Below are 19,772 nucleotides of genomic sequence, written 5' to 3'. Positions count from 1 at the left end.
AAAACTATTTTAACATCTTTTATACAACAGTTGGTTTTATTTCAAACGTCTCAGTAAGAACACACAGTAATAGCCAGCTTAAAAGGGTGCAATTTCCTTATAGTTTATGAAAAATAGTATACTTTCTGATAATTCATGACAATTTATATAAATACAGTCATTGATATTTGACATAATCATACCATGACGTTGTGCCTCAAACATTTTGTTTTCTGGTATATTGTATTATTCAGTGGTGAGCTGTCAGGGCCACACAAGGACTTCTCCGCTGGCCTAAATACTCGCACTGACCTACGTTTACAACCTACATTCTTATAGTTGCTCCATGAAATTGTATATATTTACTCCTGACAGTCTATTCTCTCCATTTAGTAGCCCAATACTTTTTCAGTCATTTAATCGGTTGTTCAGAGCAAGCCAAGTTTGACAAGCAAAAGATGTCTCTTGCAATCGGCACACGTTATAATCAGGGCCTCTGGTAGGTATGTTGTATTTTATTTAGATTTGTTATGTTATTGGCATGTTGTTAGCTAATGAATGATTCTGCACTGCTCCCGATGATGAAGGTGGCACAGATGCTTGCTGTTGCTCTCCATTGCGTTTTTGCATAGCAAATGTATTTATAGAGCGCATTTCATACACAAGGTAACGCAATGTGCTTTATATGATTAAAAGCATTTAAAAAGAAAGAAAAAAACAGCTTATAAACAATGAAAACAAAGAGGGGAAAAAAAGAGAGTACAATTAAAACAGCGTACAAAGCAAGAAATATCATTTAAAAGTGGAAATGCGCTAAAAAACATGAGAAAAAATAAGTTTTTACCTGGACTTAAAAACTGGCGTCACTTCTGTTGGCAACGTATTCCATTTGTGTGCAGCATGATAGCTAAATGCTGCTTCACCATGTTTGCTTTGGACTCTTGTGCTCCACTATTTGACCTGAGTCTGTTCATCTTAGAGCCCTGGGTTTATATTCCTTTAGCGTTTCTTTCATATATTCAAGACCTAAAACATTTAGTGATTTATAGACCAGTAGCAGAACTTTAAAATCTATTCTAAAGCTGACTGGGAGCCAGTGTAAAGACTTTAGAATTGGAGTAATATGCTCTTACTTCTTTGTTCTGGTCAGAACCCGAGCTGCAGCATTCTGAATGAGCTGCAGCTGTTTAATGCTGTTTTGGGGGAGTCCAGTCAGAAGACCATTACAATAGTCAGGTCTACTTGAGATAAAAGCATGCATGAGCTTCTCCTGGTCTGCTTGGCACATGCAAAGCTTCACTCTGGATATGTTCTTCAGATGGTAGAAGGCAGTTTTTGTAATTGATTCGATATGACTGTTTAAAGTCAGGTCGGAATCTATCAGAACACCAAGGTTTCGGACATGGTCTTTGGTTTTTAAAGAGAGTGACTCCAGGTATTTACTAACAGCAATCCTCTTTTCTTTCTTGCCAAAAACAATCATCTCCATGTTGTTGTTGTTCAATTGAAGAAAATTTTGGCTCATCCAGTTATTTATCAGTGACACAGCACCTCAATTGGACTGTAGTCATCTGGAGACATTGCTACATATAACTGTGTGTCATCTGGATAGCTATGATAGTCAAAATTAAATTTCTGAACAATTTGACCCAAGGGTAGGATATACAGAATGAACAGGAGGGGTCCAAGAACTGACCCTTGAGGGACCCCATAGGTCATTGGCATAGTATTGATGGTTTCTATAATTGTGACGTAGTGGTGGTGAATTGTGGTACTAAAAGGGAAATTGAGTCAGGTAAGTCCCTACTGAAGGCCAAAGTCAGTGGTACTATACATTCAATAAATAAACCACACTATTCCACTACTGTATAAGAGATAGTTTATTTGCATGATTTAAAAAAATATATTTCCAATTGTAAAATGAACTAAGCAACCTTCTCCGTGACTTACTCAATTTGACTAGACAAAAATCCAGATTTCTTTTTCATAAAGATAAGGCACTCCTGCTAAAAAATATATATATATCATTAAGACTCCTATTCATCCTAATTCATCATCTCCATTCACATCTGGGTGAGTAACAAGATCGCGAACACAATGAAGGAGTCATTAAATTTATCCACTTAGACCCTTAATGTGACATCTCTGAATAATTAACCCATGTGGTGATGAAATCATTTTGTAGTCTGTGTGTGTGCAATGTCAGTACAGACATACACCTTCCAAAGTGAAGGGAATCATCGTGGCTCCTTATCAGAGCTTGTAAAAATGATATGTTGGTTTTTCCTCTCAAGGTTAAAGCACTGAAAAATGTTGGTGAGAGAGATTTGAGAGATTTTAAAGGTTGCGCGAGGATATAGGACTGAAAGTGCGAGAGAGAGAGAGAGAGAGAGCGTGACAGAGCAAGAGAAAGAGAGAAGGAAGGATAGGGATGTGGTGGAAAAAAAGGAGACAGGTCCACCTGAATTATGCAGAAGGTACCTTCATTCTAATGTCAGACATACCTCCAGCACTCCTTGCATGTGCTTCACTACACAAACCATTGGCATAGACACAAACACGGACTGAGGCTCACCCGACACTGCCTCACACTTTATTGTCAAGTCAGTACTTTGCCAAGTGGGATTGTGATTTAGGGATGTCAGGTTTAAATGAGGAGTAAATTCAGAACTTGGGCATCAAGGACACTGGAGGTGAAACGTTGTATAGACAAAAGTATTGGGACTGCCGCAGATGGCTGTGCTTGGTCCTGCCAGTATCCAACATTGTTAAAAAAAAAAAAAAAAGAGGGTTGGATGAGTTTAGTGAAGAAATAAATCAGTCCAATCAGTGGCCATTGTACTCACATGGTCATTATCACTTGCCATACTTCCCATTTTGCCTGTTTTGATTATTTTCACCAATCACCATTGTCCGAAATGTGTTTTTTTTTTTTTTTTTTTTTTTTTAGGGGTCAAAGCATCCACGCTGTATGCAATCAAAAAACACAATTAAACAAATGACCAAATACATTCTATTTTGGGTGACTTGATCCATCGCACTGTGTAAATGCGCGAGACATAAAGCTATTATGCGCTTGTCATGGCCACGCAGTTTGGTTCAGGGGAAGTGAGATAGAACTAATTATACATGAAAGAGTCATTTGTAGGCAGTTGATAGAGAAAGTGCCGGTTCACTGACGAGCGGCAAAAATCTGGCAGGTGATTGGCTGGCCTCGGTGGCCTTCTTCACATGCCGCCGTCAACGCGGCGGCCATCAGCCTGCCTGGAGAGGTCTGTCCAATCATTGGTCTCATCTTCACAGACGCCAGTCTGAGAGGATGTTACAATGAGAAGATGATGAAGTCAGAATCAAAAGAGAAAATGCGTTTGGTTTGAATGGAGAAAAAAAACAGGGTAAGAGTCTTGACTTTTATTTGTCTCTTAGGAAGAAAATGAAAGAGATGCTGGAAGCAAGAGAATGGGAATGAAAGAAACAATAAACAAGATAAGAAATGTCTGCAATCACCTTTGATTTGGAGATGGTGCCATCTTTTATTACTGGAAAGCTCTGTATGAAATTGAAACTATTATTTGTTAGGTGCAACTTAGGTACAAGCTTCATTGAAATAAATTGTTTTGGACGAACAAACTATATCACACATCATTTGTGGGATTTACTTATAATTTCCAACATGCAAGTCAATGAAATCACAAGTTTCTAATGGGGATAAATGATAACATTACATTTTGATGGAAAATTTGTATGAAAACTGAAGAATATCCTGTATCTACCTTACAGTTCTGAGGTTCAGTTCAACCTCGGCTCAGACCTTCCTGTGTGTAGTTCCCATGTACTCCCTGTTCAGGTTTGAAATACTTCAGATTTTTAAATTCAACACTAATGTGATGAAAATCGAGTGGACGTCTATGATAATTTAAAAAAAAAAAAAAAAAAAAAAGCATCATTGTGGATTGCGGAGTACTAAAATCAGCGAGGCGACTAGTATGTACAACCCCCTACTCTTCGTGCTTGAATGAGTTTTCTTCAGGTGCTCCACGTTCTAAAAACATCCATGTTAGGCAAACTGAAGACTCTAAATTGTCCATTTTTCTAAATTGTTGACTGGCGACCAAGGCTTGATATTAACACCCGCCAAGCCAACAAAAGTGGGGGAATTTCAGCTCTTGCGGGTAACACCTCCATTCCCACAAATCACTTTGGCGGGTTGTATTGACAAATGTATTTAGATCAGGAAAGATTTCTATCAGCAGCCCGCCCACCCCCCTTGACAAATGTATTCAAATGGAGAAAAGATGTCTTGGCAGAAATCAGCTGGGATAGGTTCCAGTTACCCACAACCCGAATGAAGAAAAGCGGTATAGAATCAGTATGTTATTTTGGTAGATTGATGGTGTTTTTCACTGTGCTAAGGTAACCATAATATTGATTGATTGTGCAAAAAGTGCTTTCCGTTAGACTGCTTTTCCGTGACCTTAAATTTATGAACGAGACAAACTTCTTGATGAACTTCAATAGTGCTGACAGGAGGGAAATTCTCATCCAAATAGTTAATTTGTTTGCGCCCCCCGCGTGAAGTGCCGTACACGCGCTTAAAGCCAACGGTGCGACGCCACCTAATGGAGCTTCGTCCTGTGATCAACTGCGCCGATGATGACAGCACTGTTCATTAAACACACCGTTTCACAAACGAGCAATTTGATATGCGCCACCATCGGACCTTCAATGCGCTCATCTCGTAATTGGCCCGGATTAGTCAGCGTTTTGTCAAAGTGTGAACGCCGCCTGGTTGCGTTCAGGCTCCCCTCGCCAGATGGATAGGAGATAAAGATTTGGCCACTTGATTTCCCTGCGCTCTGTTTTGCTGCGCTATACATGCGTTGCCTCGTGGAGGGAAAATATGGATTCTCGCTGTGCTTTCTCAGGTTTGACAAATCAGCATCTGTTGGCCTGTCTGCAAGCCAAAAACCCCAACCGAGTCCAACATCGATAATAGAGAGAGGACACATGGAAGTGCTGAGATGTTTTTTAATTGGGAGTTCTCAGGTGCAGAATTAAAATGGGTGAGAGGGAAATGAGTCTGACAGTCACTCAAAATGAAAAACTATCTTTGGCTTCGGAAATAGCAGCCCTCATTAGTTTTCTTTGACTCGGTCTTCATCAGCAGTCTCTAGCAATGAGTTTTTGTGCAGTCAGTTTCTCTGGATGATGGCCATTTTTGTGAAGTGCATTCATTTTCAGAGTAGCCATGTTTGTGGAGCAGGCTGCCTTTTAAAGAAAGCATATCGCCCAATCTTTGTGGAGTGTGTTGCTTTTTTCTAGCAAAGCATGTAAGTCATGTTTGTGGAGGGTATCGTGCCTATAGCTTAGCATGTCCATACATCCATGCATACATGTCTGAGAGGTGTGTTACTTATTCATTACTATTTAGACCTCCATAGAGTAACTCCCTAACATGGACTTAGTATAAAAGTGTCAATATCATTTTAAAAAACATATTGGTTTTGTCATAGGTGTCCAGAAAAGGCCCCTCTGACAGCTACTTCTGTTTGACCCAGTTTCCTACCCGCTTTGTCCATATTTGGCTAAGACCGCTCCCTTTCCTCTGATTGGTTGCCTCTGTGTAGAAGACCCACTTGTGAGAGCACACGTTTTTGTAATGTTGACAGCGCTGGCTTGGGAGCGGAAAGGGAGGTGGAGATCTTCGCTAGTGACGTAGATAAGCTCGAGAAAGTCAAATGACCTGATTTCAGGCTTCTTGGCAGAAAAACGTCTGGAGTTTGTGCGTGACGCGTGGACGATTATAATTCATATTTCACATGTTTACAGAGGCACCATAGACCCAATATAACAACCCAAATTATAGAAAAATTTGGTTTGGTAAAATACGGGACATTTAAAGGGAATGAGAGGAGCCACTTTGATTGGACATGATTGAAAACAGCTGCGTTCACTCCCACAGAGGCGCAGACCTCCCTCTTTTAAATACGTGGGCTTGCGCTCATCTGCGAAATTACCAAAAACCGAATCTAACCCGCTTTCGGGCAGATTTACGCCACCCGCTGCACCAGATTTACATCATAGAGCCCTCAGTATGACATCGCTACCATGCTTGCAGTGTATAGCTTTTTCGTGAAGCCCCTCGGCCAGATATGTGGAGTACTTTACCTTCCCAGGGTCAAAGGCAGCCGTTTTAATGCAAAACCCATGAGCCCTTGGATTTGTAGTTACACAAACCTCAACAGGAAACACTGTTTGTCTGATGGTCCAATGTGTGAGCAAGAAGAAGGCGGTGACTCATAAACAGGAGCCGAGAGCTGACTATGTGTGGGCACACAGGCAGGATCGGTATTGGTGTGAAGAATGTGGTGCCAAGGCGAAAGTAAGCCAGTGGAACATAGTATATTCGGAGAACAAATGACTAATAACAAGATCCAAACGATAGAGACACGGACTGTCGTTCTGAATGTGACTACAATGTAGCTGTGACTGTGCCGTCCACAACTTGGGCAGATTTAACGCGAGCGCACCTTCTGTGCAGCGTTTGAGTTCTTCATCTCACTGCCTCTCGCTATCACCGTCACTCTCTTCCAATGTGCCAATCACTCCCCTTTTTCGTTGTCACTTCTTCTCCAACTTGCACCCGCAAATCGTTTGTGCATACTTCTGTCCTCTGTCTGTCTCGCTCTCTCAATCTCTTAACTCTTCATCCTTGGTGCGGCACATGCAGTATACTCATGCAAAGTCAAGCTAGGCAAGTTCAGTCAGCACTTTCACGGATCATTAGAGCACAGATAAAAGCACAGACATAAAAGGAGAAACACCCGATTGAGCACACAGTGTCTTTTACAATACATTTGCTTCAATATAGTTTTACTGGGGGAATGGTTCTATTTGTGAGTATGCTGCAGTACATGACTTGAGAAACTGTGAATTTTGCTGTCCATAATAATGTGTAGACCTAATGAAAACATATGCATTTTACCAGCTCATTTTCTGTGCATATTTCATGCATGTAACCATGTTGTTTTTTAGATGAGAGGTGAATGACTAATTTGGCAGGGAAATATAAATCTACTCTAATACTGACAAACTTTCATTGGCGTGTTCTAAACTATGAACCAAGCCATTTTGGTTGGCTTTTGTTTGCACTGGATTATATGTACAACGGATTTATTATTGAGTCTTTAACCAGTCAAATCATCATAACTAATGCCACAGGAATATAGTCAAGAGTGGAAACAAACCTTATTCTCCATTAATGTCAAGGCCACCCACACTTAATGTAAGGTTGTTTTTGTATCTAGATGTTAACCTGTACAAAAATCTGATAGAGTGACGCTATTCTATATTTTGCATATTTTGCATTCCTTCCACCCTCACTGACCAGCCCAAATCTTTAACCCATTTGCTCAGTGTTACATTGCAGGTAGGCAATAACATCACACTGGGAGAGGAGTAATATCAAGACAGCATTTGTGAGACACAAAGCAAATGATAAGAATAAAAACGCTCAAGTGTTTTCTTCCCCAGAGAAAAAGTCTGTCTCTCATCCAAGACAATTCTTGGGAGGAATTGAAGCTCTTTGGCGTAAATATGTGCTCATTATGTTGGTCGATGATACCACTTGGCTGAATTGTTGAAGCCACTCGATATGTTTATGTGAACCCCATTAAAGCAATAAGATACTGCAACGTGAACAACATTTTCAATTAATTTAATCTAAAAGCCACCATTTAGAATAGGTAATTAAGACAAGTATTCTGGTTTTAGGACCATGTACTATACAGTATACTGTATATTTAAATGCAAGGATTATGTTACCTTGTCTTTTGTCTATCAAAATACTTAGCTCCTACTTCTTAGAAAAGGTACAAAAGCCACCTTAAATTGACAAAAGATCCCGATGGGATACATTAGCCTTGGTTAACCCTTTTTAGATACTGTAAACATGGGTACATGACATGTAGTCCTACTGTAGCCTGGCTGAAAAATGGGTGGGTTGCATCAGGAAGGGCATCTGGTGTAAAAACTGTGCCAAACAAATCATACGAGGAATTCGCTGTGGCGACTCCGGACAAGCTTAAACTCCCAACACGTGTACTTCCAGCCATCCATTTTCAATACCAGCTATCCTCAATCGGGGTCCCCGTTTACTTGGGGTGAAAGGGTGCACCCTAGACAGGTTGCCAGCCAATTACAGGGCACTTACGGACAAGCAACCATTCCCACTCACATTCACACCTAAGGACATTTATTTATGTATTATTTTATCGTTTATTCCCCCATTTTCTAGTGCCAGTTAAGTGAAGGTTATGAGTTGAACACATACACTTGCCTACACACACACTCCTACGTATATATCCTACCCCATTACCTATTTATTATTGTACTGTATACATTTTACGTTCGATAGATAACAGTGTGAGTTCCACCGTTGCTTTGTTAAAATTCTGCCCTTACAACTGTTTTATGAAGGACAACACTTCATCAGTATTTACTTCTTTTCCGACATGCGGAGTTCCCCAAGGCTCAATTGTTAGCCCTCTGCTACTCTCAAATGAAGGCATTACACAAATTAGTTGCAAACGACGTTATACTCAAGTTCTTGTGAAGAATGTCTCAGTCAAAGAGCAATTAACTAGAAGACAGCACTTGCAACAAGATAAATCAACCTGTCACCATAGATTTTAATTGGGTTTTTTCACCTCTTTTGTTTGGAGCTTTAGTGATGAGGTTGATTCCCTCTGGGGTTGCTGGGGTATTTTTTTTCTCTGCCAAAAACGAAGGTGTTTTACAAGTAAATTTGTCTACTCTGTTAAATTACACTTTTTCAACTAACCTTTCAAGCAAGTAGAGTCAAATCATTTTGGTATTAGCATAAAAACTCATACACTGTATGGCTCATTGATCATAAATGTCAGAACACCTGCATCACTCCTTAAAAACATTTTACTTCTGTCCTTACCATACAGGTTGTTCTCCCCTTCCCTCCTTCCCTGGCTTCCACCCCTCATTTCTCCTCCTCTGCCGCAAGGCCGCTGTTTGATAATGACATTTTCATCTGTAATGCACTCTGGTCATGACTCACCCACAGATAGATTGGCTAAATGCACTTTTTCTTCCCCTGCAGTGCCCCACTTCCCAGTAAAGAGGCTGTTAAACTATGCTCTTTCTTGTGGTATAATATTGAAATCAGATAATTTAGATGCTGTGGAGCAGGGCGGGCGCTGGCAAGTCTCACTCATAATTTACGACACGGTAGTTTCCATATGTGGTGATTAAATGCGGCAGACAAGCCTTGAAGAGTTTTAAAATGATATACGTAGAAGCATTTGCGTGTTTGATTGAATCGCATGTATATGGCAGACAGTTTTTGAGAACTGGACATTTTTTTAATTGAAACAACAGCAATGTGGATCTGCTTTTATGACAATATACCGTGTGGTGCTGTACCAGCCGTTCATCATTAACAACCCCGGCCTGTGTGCAGCGTGAATGGCAAATGCAATGGCAAGTCAGCTACAATGCAGAAGCAGCGTCAGGTTGGCAAGTGCTCATCAATCAATATGGAGTAGAGGTTATTATAAAGTCCCAGCCACGATTAGCTGTGTATATTGAGTGTTCCATTTCACAATATGAAAAATAATATGATGCAATGCAATTAGCAGTTAGATTTAAAACGCAAATAGTGTTGATGTTTCGAATGTCATTTTCCCCCAGAACCAAATTCATTCGTTGACGTGGGTGAAGGGGTTAGATGTCCACCCAAAACCGTATGGATGCCCTCAGATTTGTACAATTGAGTCTCAGACTTGCCAATGTCGGAGCAGTGTGGGCTGCAGTGCGATGGTGGTAATGCTCTACATATGCTGTCGGGCAATCCTTTCTTGTCACTTGGACAAAGTGCATATATCTTGTAGCAAACAGACGTCGTAGCTGGATAGCGCGCAACGGTCGTTTTGTTACGGGAACACGCGTGGTAATGGAAGCAAAAGGAGCGTAAGATATCCTTTGAGACAAAAGCAATGTGTCACAGCCTGTTGACTCCGATAAGCATGTTTAGGCGGAGACCTTTTGAGCCGGTTGAAAGGAGCCTGGAACACAATGGATGCATGGATTGAACTATAATTGTTGTCTCCATCAATAATGAAAATAAAGATGCTGAAAATGTCGTTTAAAAAAAAAGAATGCTCACAGGAGATTTTTAAACTAAAATCAAATAAAAGCCAACTTAATAATTCAGGAAAGTGTTTCTGTTTGTTTTCTGTTAGATGGGCTGCTGTAACCAATTCATCCTCTGCATTCGTCTGATGGCTTTTGGAACTCACTTGAATGTTGTTGTTGTTGTTGCTGCTGTGTGCACGGATGGCTGCCTCGGCATCTGTGTAATGCATGTTCCGTGCACTTTGTGAGCAGTAAGCAATCAGTCTCTTGTTGTAAACATTTATTTCCCTTCAGTGTCATTAGGGACCAGCGGTGGTAGCGTTTTGCTGGAATGCAAATGAAGACAAAGAAAGGGAAACATTTGAGGAGTTTATTCATTAACATCGCGCGTTTGATGTTTTTCTGGTACATGCCCGCTGGGCTAAGGTCCAAATACTTAGCCTGAACAACTCAATATTCATTGTAATATGTTGGAATACCGCTTTCTGACTGGTTCTGTGGTTAACATTAAAATAATGTGTGAAAATAAGCACCTTTCTTGTTTTCCATTGGTTGTGATGTCCAGATCATTCGCCCTTATTAAGTCACATCACCAAGGACCCCATTGGTGCAAAATCATGCTTTTAAAAATATATATATTTGACTCCAATACGTGTACTTTCAACAGCTAACTTTCTCCATATCATAACAAGAACCCTATCAATGTTGAAAATCGGAACAAAGATGTGCCGAGACAGGTCAAATCCGTACCGCCAATAATAATTTGGAACTGATCTGCTTCTAACTGTGAGGGATTATTCTGTGTCAGAGCAAAAACCCAATAGATTTTTAGAGCAGTTTGGCATCAAATGATTGCAGAAGTAGTGCCCCGCACTCATTTTGTGATCATTTAGTTGTATTTGAAGTGACATACCATTACACATATGATCATCAATCATATCATCATTAATTAATTCCTATCACATCAATCCAGCGGTGACCGGTGAAGCTGGTCCCTTGGCCTTCAGTGTGGACTTACACGTACCACTATCACATTGCAATTACAGAAACCATTATACTAAAATTAAATACACTATAACAGCATGCAACCCTGCCATGTACGTCATCTAGAGCAGTTCATAATCAATATTTATCTAAAAAGATGTAACGTTAAAATGAAATACGTCATACTCACCAGAAATGCTGATTAGATTGCTCCAGATGTGATTTGCTAGTCCAACTTGGCTTTCTTTGACCAATCAGTCAGAGGACAGAAAAATGCGATGTCATCGAGGGCTAGCACTCTGAACCGGAACGGACGAATTTGAAATCGGATTGGTTATAGAAACAGTCCCATTGTTAATGTAGTTGAAAGTAGATCTGGCAACACTACTGATCCTGACGGCCCTGGTCAGAGAAGAGTGACATGGCAGCACATAGCGGTTGCAATCTGATTGACCAAAGTAATGTATTGGAAGCAAATATTAGAATCTAGGTTTTAAATGCATGTCAGTGCTTCTGATAGTGTTAAGAGCAACAGAGAAGACTTTGCTGTCACAATCCAAGCAGGTAAAAGTTTGTGTGTTTTGCATGTTTGTTAGAAGGCTTACACAAAAACAACAATTCCCATTAAATTTCCCAAAGGAGTTGAGACGTGGGCTAAAGAATAAACAAGACTTCTGACCCACTTTGAAGTTATTGCACCTGTTTGTGTGAATGAGTCATATTTGACCTCCATCTCATTTTAAACCTCACTCAGTGCTCTAATTGGGTCTGGCATTGTTCAGAACCAAATGTACAGTAATTACACCGATGATATATGTGTCAAACAAAGCCCTTAGCACGTCGACTGCACCTGTGTGACACAGTACCTGTGGGAAGTGTGGGTAGGCACAAAAAGGATCGCTTTGTGACAATTTATCCATGAATCAACCTTCCCAGTCTGGCTGCGCCTGTCACAGCAGAGAAGCAGCGTTACCTCCCACTGGCCTCCCGGGAAGGAGAGTCGCAGCAGATGGGTCGGCCGATACAGGAGGGATCTGCTTTGCCGGATTGCTTTCTATATGCAGGCGGAGAATATAGGTCACTAACACATTTGCTCTCTTTTATAACGTGGTGCATTTGTGCCAAATGAGCAACTCCCTGTCACCTGTCACAAGCGCTTTGTTGCGCCTGCGATGAATCAGAGACAGATTAGAACAGGTGAATTGTTGCCTTGACATACCATGTCTCCGTTGCGTCTTGGTGAGAAGGGGAAGGGGTGCAGACAATTAAAGAATATGAAAGAAAGAAAATATTTCCTGCAGATGACATTTTAAAATGTTATGGTTTAAATCTTACCGAGAAGGAAGACAACAATGTCTGAAGTTTAACGGGGTGAGCTCCAATCTCCGTCCTTGGGGTACCACAGGGATCCATTTTAGGTTCACTACATTTCGCAGTGTACATAAATGAATTCCCAAATTGTTTTTAGGGTGTGTCAACCTCCATCCAGTCTTTGTTCGTAAGTACTACGGTGATTTTCTGTTTCTAGTTTTCAGCCTCGGGTATGTTTTTGATTTTGTGTTTTGTTTGGTAGCGGTTGTCCTCATCCTCCTGTTTTTGTTTGTTCTCCTTACTCTATTTCACTTTTCCATGTCAACCTTTTGTCAATGTCGTCTTTTGTTACTTGTGATTTTCTCACGCTTGCGTGCTCTTTTTGGTTTAAATAAACTGCTTAGTTGCGTTTGTTTGCTTTGGAAATCCACTTTCAGCGTTTGACGCACCATGATATTCTGTCGATCAACATAGCTGAATCTTCTGGATAAAGAGCTCATCAGACAAGAGACTATAGTACTCCCTGTCTAACGCTTCCCCAAGTGGTTGGTTCTTTGAAAACGTCTGTGACCCCACTAAGCTACCCGTGGTTTGAGACCCTCCCTCCTCGGAATCTTATCTCAATTCACTCCTTATTCCCATCCGACACAAATACAAAGCTTCCAAAATGAACTGCCGCCTTCGCTTCTGATGGACATTAATAATTCATGGGGTACCCAGTGCAGCACAAGAGTGGAAATTAAACATAGGTTTTAGCCCGTGCATGCAAGGCGGTGGAGTCTGCCATGCATGGCCAAACCTTAGAGAGACAGTCTAGTTTTTCATTACTACAGCAAAACATATTCTCCCTGAAGTTATTTGTTACCAAGAAGATGATTTCCGAGTGACAGATTATCTTCAATGAGGTTTTGTGGTTCGTAGAAGAACATTTTTTCATGCCTGGAAAGCAAATCCTCACCAGTTGATTAAACAATATCGAAAGAAAACAATATCACGCAAAGGATGGGAGTTGATGGCTTGAGGGGTTGGAGGTTGGGTGTCGCCTGACAAAGGCAGAATCACGAAGAGCGAAAATAGACTCGAGGGGGCTTTGCTTGGCCACAGCTCCAATCCAGCCTGACTGGCATGATAGAGAACCTTCAGGTGAGATGCTGTGAAGCTGATCGAATTTCAGCCGTGTGACTCCAAACACAAACTCCGAGCGCCGTAGGGAGACTGCGAAATGGGTTTTGGCATTGCTGCCAGTCTGGTTTTCCGTTGCAGCATCATCGGGATGGCAAATGCTCGTGACGTGCCGCTGCCACAGGAAGAGCTAAATTAATCATGGGTGGAAAATTCACACCTCCTGTCAAGCCTTTCTTGTCTTTGGACAAAAACTAGGGGAGACACGCAAGACAGGCCACCGCCCTTCGGCCGGGCATGACACGCTATGCAAATTGACATTTGGAGCGCATATAATAGACTTAATGATGAAATGCTAATGGTATTTTGAGCCGGTGTCTCGCCTCCTGACGTGCTCCGAGGAGACAGTGCCAAAGCGGTGACCTTCAGGTGTGAATGATGATATTTACAGGGACGAGTCTCTCCTCGTTCCTACCCCGGGCTGGAGCAAATGTTACAAGATGGAGGAGAAACTCACTGACGGGGGGGCTTGTCAGAGGACTGACAAAAGGGGGGGACTAGAGACTTGGAGATAAAACCTCTCATGTAATCCACTTTTCTCGCAGGCGGCTGTCACATTGTGATTGTTCCTGACCCCCAAGCATGGAGCCAATGTATCATCATTCATCAGACATTCCGCTGAACTCACTGCAGATCTGCTGCAAGGGGGATTGCCAAACTGTGGCGCGCACACCCAAAATGTGGTCCAATTTACACATTTACTTTTGTGATTTATTTTTTTTTTTCTCTCCAGAAATTCAGATATTTTTCAAAGCTTTGTGGGCAGGGGGGTGCGTGGTTTAAAAAGTCAGGGAAACACTTTGGTAGATTACTGATGAGCACAAAAATGTCCTAAATGTTTTGAAATTAGCAACCCTTTACTGGAGTCACCCTACTACTGCAGTAGGGCAATGAGTAGCATGATATGGCAGCGCCCGTTAAGCCGTCATGATTTACCGTATTCGATATACATTTGTAAAGTTAGACATTACATATCATATTGGAATGAAAGTACTGTGGTGGTGAGTTGACGTAATTCCTATGTGGAACTAAGGTCTGGTTAATGTGTTCTAGACATTAGTTTCTGGAGTGCTGGACTTCCAGTTGTCTTCCGTGTTTTCTTGCTAACAACGTATTCTTTCATTTAACATTTTTTAACTTGGGAGACGTGCTCTGTGAAGTGACGGTACAAGAAATAAATCTACTGTCAAGTAAACTAAGATGTTAAATCCAATGCCGTGGAACGGACGCGGTAGAAAGATAAGATATGATATGATATGGCACCGCCAGTGAGGACGTCATGATTCTCGGCTGAGCAGAGAAAATGTACCGTATTATATATAAATAGGTAACATTAGACATTACATATCATATTGGAATGAAAGTACACATATTTCACAGACCCTAGGTACCACTGTCATTACAATGTGTCAAAATTGTTTGACACATCCTTCTACCTATGAATAATATGCACAATCGATTGTTTATGTTTTTTGGAAGAAAATGCATATTATACATGAGAAATTACAGTATACAAGGCATTGACTGCATCTATCTGGCATTCATTTATGACAAAAATACTGTTTTAACACACGTATGATGCCACAGCCACGTGAGATCTCCGTTTTGTGTCCTATAAAAAAATTATAGATAAATAAGGGCATGTTTGGAGTCTATTCTTGTCACACAAAGGACAATCTAGACTAATTTAAAGCTTCACATCTATCTGCTTGTCTGCTTCCCCCCCCCCCCATAATGCTTTGTGTAAGTGCGATCACATTGACGTGTGGGTAGAGGCTGATGAGGAAAGCAAATGGGGGTGTGTTTAGCACACATGACTCATGATATATATTATAAGGACAAGCTTCCTTTTTAGATTTAATGTTGCCTCAACATACAGTGACGGGCCGATAAACGCTGAATATTTCATCGCGCTTAAGTGGGTCTTGCCGCTATTTTAATTGAGTTTTTCACCCGCAAAGCACAAAAGCCTATTAGGATTCCATTCTCTATTGAAGGAAGTCCATTAAAATTAATAAGGACTCATAACCTTCATGCTTTCTTATGCCGGATATCTTCTTGTTTGTTCCGCAGCTCTTTGGCCTCGGCTTCCGCATTCAGCTGTGCGGTGTACTACGCGTGCTTGGCAGCATTTCATAATTAATTTTGGGGAGGTAAAGCAGGTGTCTGGCCTCGCAGCCGGTGTTTTCTTCCCAACACTGCGTCCAGACAGTCATCGAAGACCTACAAACTCCCATATGCCACTGAAACTGGGGCAGCGACATTTTATGCAAATTTGTTGTCATAAGCTTTTTGGGGGGGCCCATAAATTACTAGCGGGTTATTCTAACAGCTTCAATTAAAAAACATAAATAAACAGCTCGGTTGGACTGGAGTGTTTTGTTCCAACATCCAATCGCAGGGCAATTATTTCGACAGACAACCAATCACTTTCACATTCATGCAGTTACAAAGATGGGACTGTAACCATGATGCCTCCACTGACATCAGGCGAATGCACCACTATACCATTAGTGACTTTGGTTCAACATGTATTGGTTTATTTTTTTTACATATTTCTGCTTTTTTTTTTTAATTGTTGTCTTTGATGTGTTCCACCCCTGGTGTGTAACGCGTCACATCTCAAGGTTCCTGATGGGAAACGTGTGTAAGTACCAGCCCCTGTAGAGCGAAGCAGCTGTTTACATGCATTTTTATTCCCATCCATAATTCAGCAGCAGCCAGACGTGGTGCATATGCATTTTCTTCCCAGGTATCTTTTTTATTTATTTTTTTTTTAATCCTCAATCAGACGGCGATGGGGTGCCAAGTCTAAGGGGAGTGCAATTAGGGCATATGGGGGTGAAAACGGTGGGTGATGCAATTTACTGAAACCTAACATTCAAATTCAAATACTTTTTTTTTTTTTTTTTTTAATGCAAGGAGCTGGAGCTTTTAAATCTACAGTATAACTGAAATTTATGTAGCTCGGTAGACACCTTGGATTTTAAATATGGTACAACTAAACAACAGAAGGGGGGAGGGGGAGCAGTCTAGTGTAGACCTGGGTGAAAATGTGAGTTTTTAATCTACAAGGGGCTGTGAAAAAGTGATGAGCCCAATTTCATTTAAACTGCTAATAATTGAAAATGTTTTCGGAAATGTTCCTGTTTGAAGGTTTATTTTTAAAGACGTTTTGTTGAAGCCTGTCCTCGTACAGTCAGCCATTTTGGAAATGATGTCATTGTTGGATGCCCATCAGAAGCAGAGACCTGTGATTGGAATTCTTGCTTTGGAAGGGGAACCACCACTGAACATTTTCAAAAGGTTGCAAAATGTGTATGGGAAAGCTGCAATAGGCTACAGCGGAGTCAAAAAGTGGGTGTCCAGGATCAAAGGCAAAGAACAAGAGCCTGCGTTGAGTGACCTTTGTGACAAGCATAGGAGCAGAAGGAGAAGTCATCAGTTCTTTTGTCTTTTGGCCAACCATAACCCATCACCCATATTTACCTAATCTGGCACCATCAGATTATCACCTTTTTGGAACTTTAAAAAAAGGAATTAGGGGGATCCGCATGTCTCTGATGACAAAAAAGTTAATCAAAACTGTAAAAAAAAAAAAAGGTTAAAAGTGCAGCCTACTGAATTCTACGAGGCTGGCATTCATGCCCTTGTTCATCGATGGACAGTCGGTGCTGAGAGAAAGGGAAAGTAGCGATGAAGTCAAAATGGTTTGTGCTTCATTTCTATGCATCTATTGCAATAAATAAAGCTAGAGGAAAATTGGGCTCATTACCCTTTGACTGACTCTCGTATTAATGTGGAAAATACAAAGATGGTGAACGTATTTTTGTCTAATTGGTTTGGCATTTGGTCATAAGATTGATTGTATTCTGCCCCCTCCATAACTGGAATGGAACTGTATTATTGTTAAAACGGGAGTTTACAAGCTATTCTTTTTTCAAGAGTATTTCACTAATCTTCACGGGATTTCTCTATTGTATGCTATTTTAGGAAACGGTTTAGCGGTAGCATTTTTTTCCGCAGTTCCTTTTCAAGGTGTGTTTTGTGGCAGCATGTGTGAACACAGCATGTGCACTGCTTTTTTAAATTTCTCACTTTACTACCTCCACTCAAACACACACTGTTGAGCTGATATCTTATCCGTGGTACACAACAGATTGTTATGTGCAAGTGTGAACTTGTAGGTGGGGGGGAAAAAAAACATGGAGAGTTTGTGACATTTGGTAAGACAATTGCAAACCAAATATGCCTTGTATGGTGTACATTTAAATGTGCATGTATGCCTGGGTCCAAGGAAGATTGCAGTTTAAACATACATTTATTCTCGTTTTTTCCCCACTGTTACGGTCCACTTGCATTTGGGGTCAGGTTACGCAATGACCCACTAGATCCAGCAGATGTCGCTGCGGTGAAGGAAGGTTGCTGTGTGTGGCAATTGGCAACCCTATTTGTGCATCTCCAAGGCTGGAGTGCAACAGGTTCGCCTGACTGATTGATTTAAGATGGTTGAGCCTTTCGAGTTTCAATATTGAGCACCACTGCAGGTATGATGGAGTGCTGTAAAGCACCACTTTGGATTTATCATGCAGTTTTCTTTTTAAATAGTCTTTATGCTTTGGGCTGTTGACTGACAGCCAACATGAAAGACGAAGACAAAGCCAGCGGTGACAAAGTGTGTTATTCTGGGCCGTCTTCTCCGAATCCATTTAAACGACGCCTACTCAAGACACCTACGGGGCTGGCTCATCCGTAGCCTGATTCAATCCAGCACTCATTCCGTTACCTGGAATGGATAGCGGCCATGATAAGAGAAAAAATGGAGGAGGGTGGATGGGGTAAACAAAAGGGCAGCTTGGGAATGAGGAATGACAGAAACCGAAGATAGATGGATCGAAGGCGTGGAATGGAAGAAAAAAATAGGTACTGTAATGCATCTTGCAATGCAGTATAATAAAGGCCTATGAAAATTACATAGAAGGTTTAGCACGATAAAGTATGTTGCTTAAATAAGGCAAACATAACAAAACACACGGTGGCTGACTGGTTAGCACATCCACCTCACGGTTTAGAGGTCACGGGTGCGTTTAAACGTGGGACATCTGCACTGGTGTGGGCGTGTTCACATCAAAGCGGCTCCTCTCATCCCCTTTAAATGCAGCGCAATAGTCTTGAATGGCGACAGCGCATTGGACGTTAGCGGGTACCCTTATTAAATACAGAACGAGCTGGTGAAAACATCCGGCGACTTAAATACAAGTCAGGACTTCGTGTATCCACATCACCTCCAATGATCGTTCGTTTCCACCCCCCCTGACCCCAGTAGGTGCATGCCGGCCAGTATGTGGGATGATTTAAAAAAATATCATAATGATGATAATAATATGTTCAATGAATTGATTTCCACAATGATTAAGAGGGTTAGAAGTTGGCTGTTGGAATGAGTGAGTCATCACCCACACATGTCCGAGTATGTGCCCCGACCAAATTCACCAAAATCGCATTAGATCACCGACGCCAAAACTTAGACGTGGTCTCAGTAGGCGGAGATTGAGACGGACAAAAATCTCACTACGCCAAGCGCATCTCCAAGGTCAAACCCTCACTGCACTGTCAAGCAGATGGTGTGCCAAAGTGGCACGAAAGTCAAGACACGCTCATTTTTACACTGAAGCGCAGCTGAGTCCTCTCCAAAAATAGAGCCCCAGGAATGTAATTGTCATGACTTCATTTGGGACTGTATGAATCGTTGCCTGTGAACCAAAGCTCGATCTTACTTAGGTGTGAAACCTTATCACAGGTTTTTTTATTATTCTTTTTGCTTTGCTTAGAGATTAAGGATGACAGACAAATTATTTCTCCATTGCAGAAATTCCACTATACATAACTAACTTGATTGTTTTTCTTCAATTGCGTCTTCATCTTGTTGCTGCCTGAACACACTGAAGCAGACCAAGAGATTTTGCGGCATTAGCCGCGTTCCCTTGTGGCGCTTCGCTTTAATCTGCCTTTGGCTGGCTGTCTCTACAAGCTCAGGTAGCATTTGCTCAAATGAGGGGAATGAATCCAATGAATGTTTCCAAGCACCAGAAACGCAGGGAGTCCAAATTTCCTTGCCTGTGTGGTGAATGGGGTCCCCTTGTTCGTCC

The 19,772-nt window shown here is 41.4% G+C and overlaps 1 long non-coding RNA gene across 5 annotated transcripts; it reads right to left on the bottom strand.

Annotated features, from left to right (window-relative positions):
- Window positions 1–3,005: 3,005 nt before the first annotated feature.
- On the bottom strand, window positions 3,006–15,508 carry LOC133472229 (uncharacterized). Of its 5 annotated transcripts, XR_009786650.1 has the most exons (6): window positions 12,466–15,508; window positions 12,275–12,365; window positions 11,321–12,184; window positions 10,311–10,472; window positions 3,487–3,528; window positions 3,006–3,290 (listed from the first exon to the last, which is right to left on the bottom strand). It is a non-coding gene; the product is annotated as an uncharacterized LOC133472229 (long non-coding RNA). The 5 variants fall into 5 exon arrangements; XR_009786646.1 differs by having other exon boundaries at window positions 11,321–11,532; window positions 11,997–15,508; XR_009786648.1 differs by having other exon boundaries at window positions 12,275–15,508.
- Between the last annotated feature and the right edge of the window lie 4,264 nt (window positions 15,509–19,772).

Source organism: Phyllopteryx taeniolatus, chromosome 22 (genome assembly GCF_024500385.1).
Source record: "Phyllopteryx taeniolatus isolate TA_2022b chromosome 22, UOR_Ptae_1.2, whole genome shotgun sequence".
NCBI lineage: Eukaryota > Metazoa > Chordata > Actinopteri > Syngnathiformes > Syngnathidae > Phyllopteryx > Phyllopteryx taeniolatus.
This window is presented reverse-complemented; position numbering and strand designations above follow the sequence as displayed.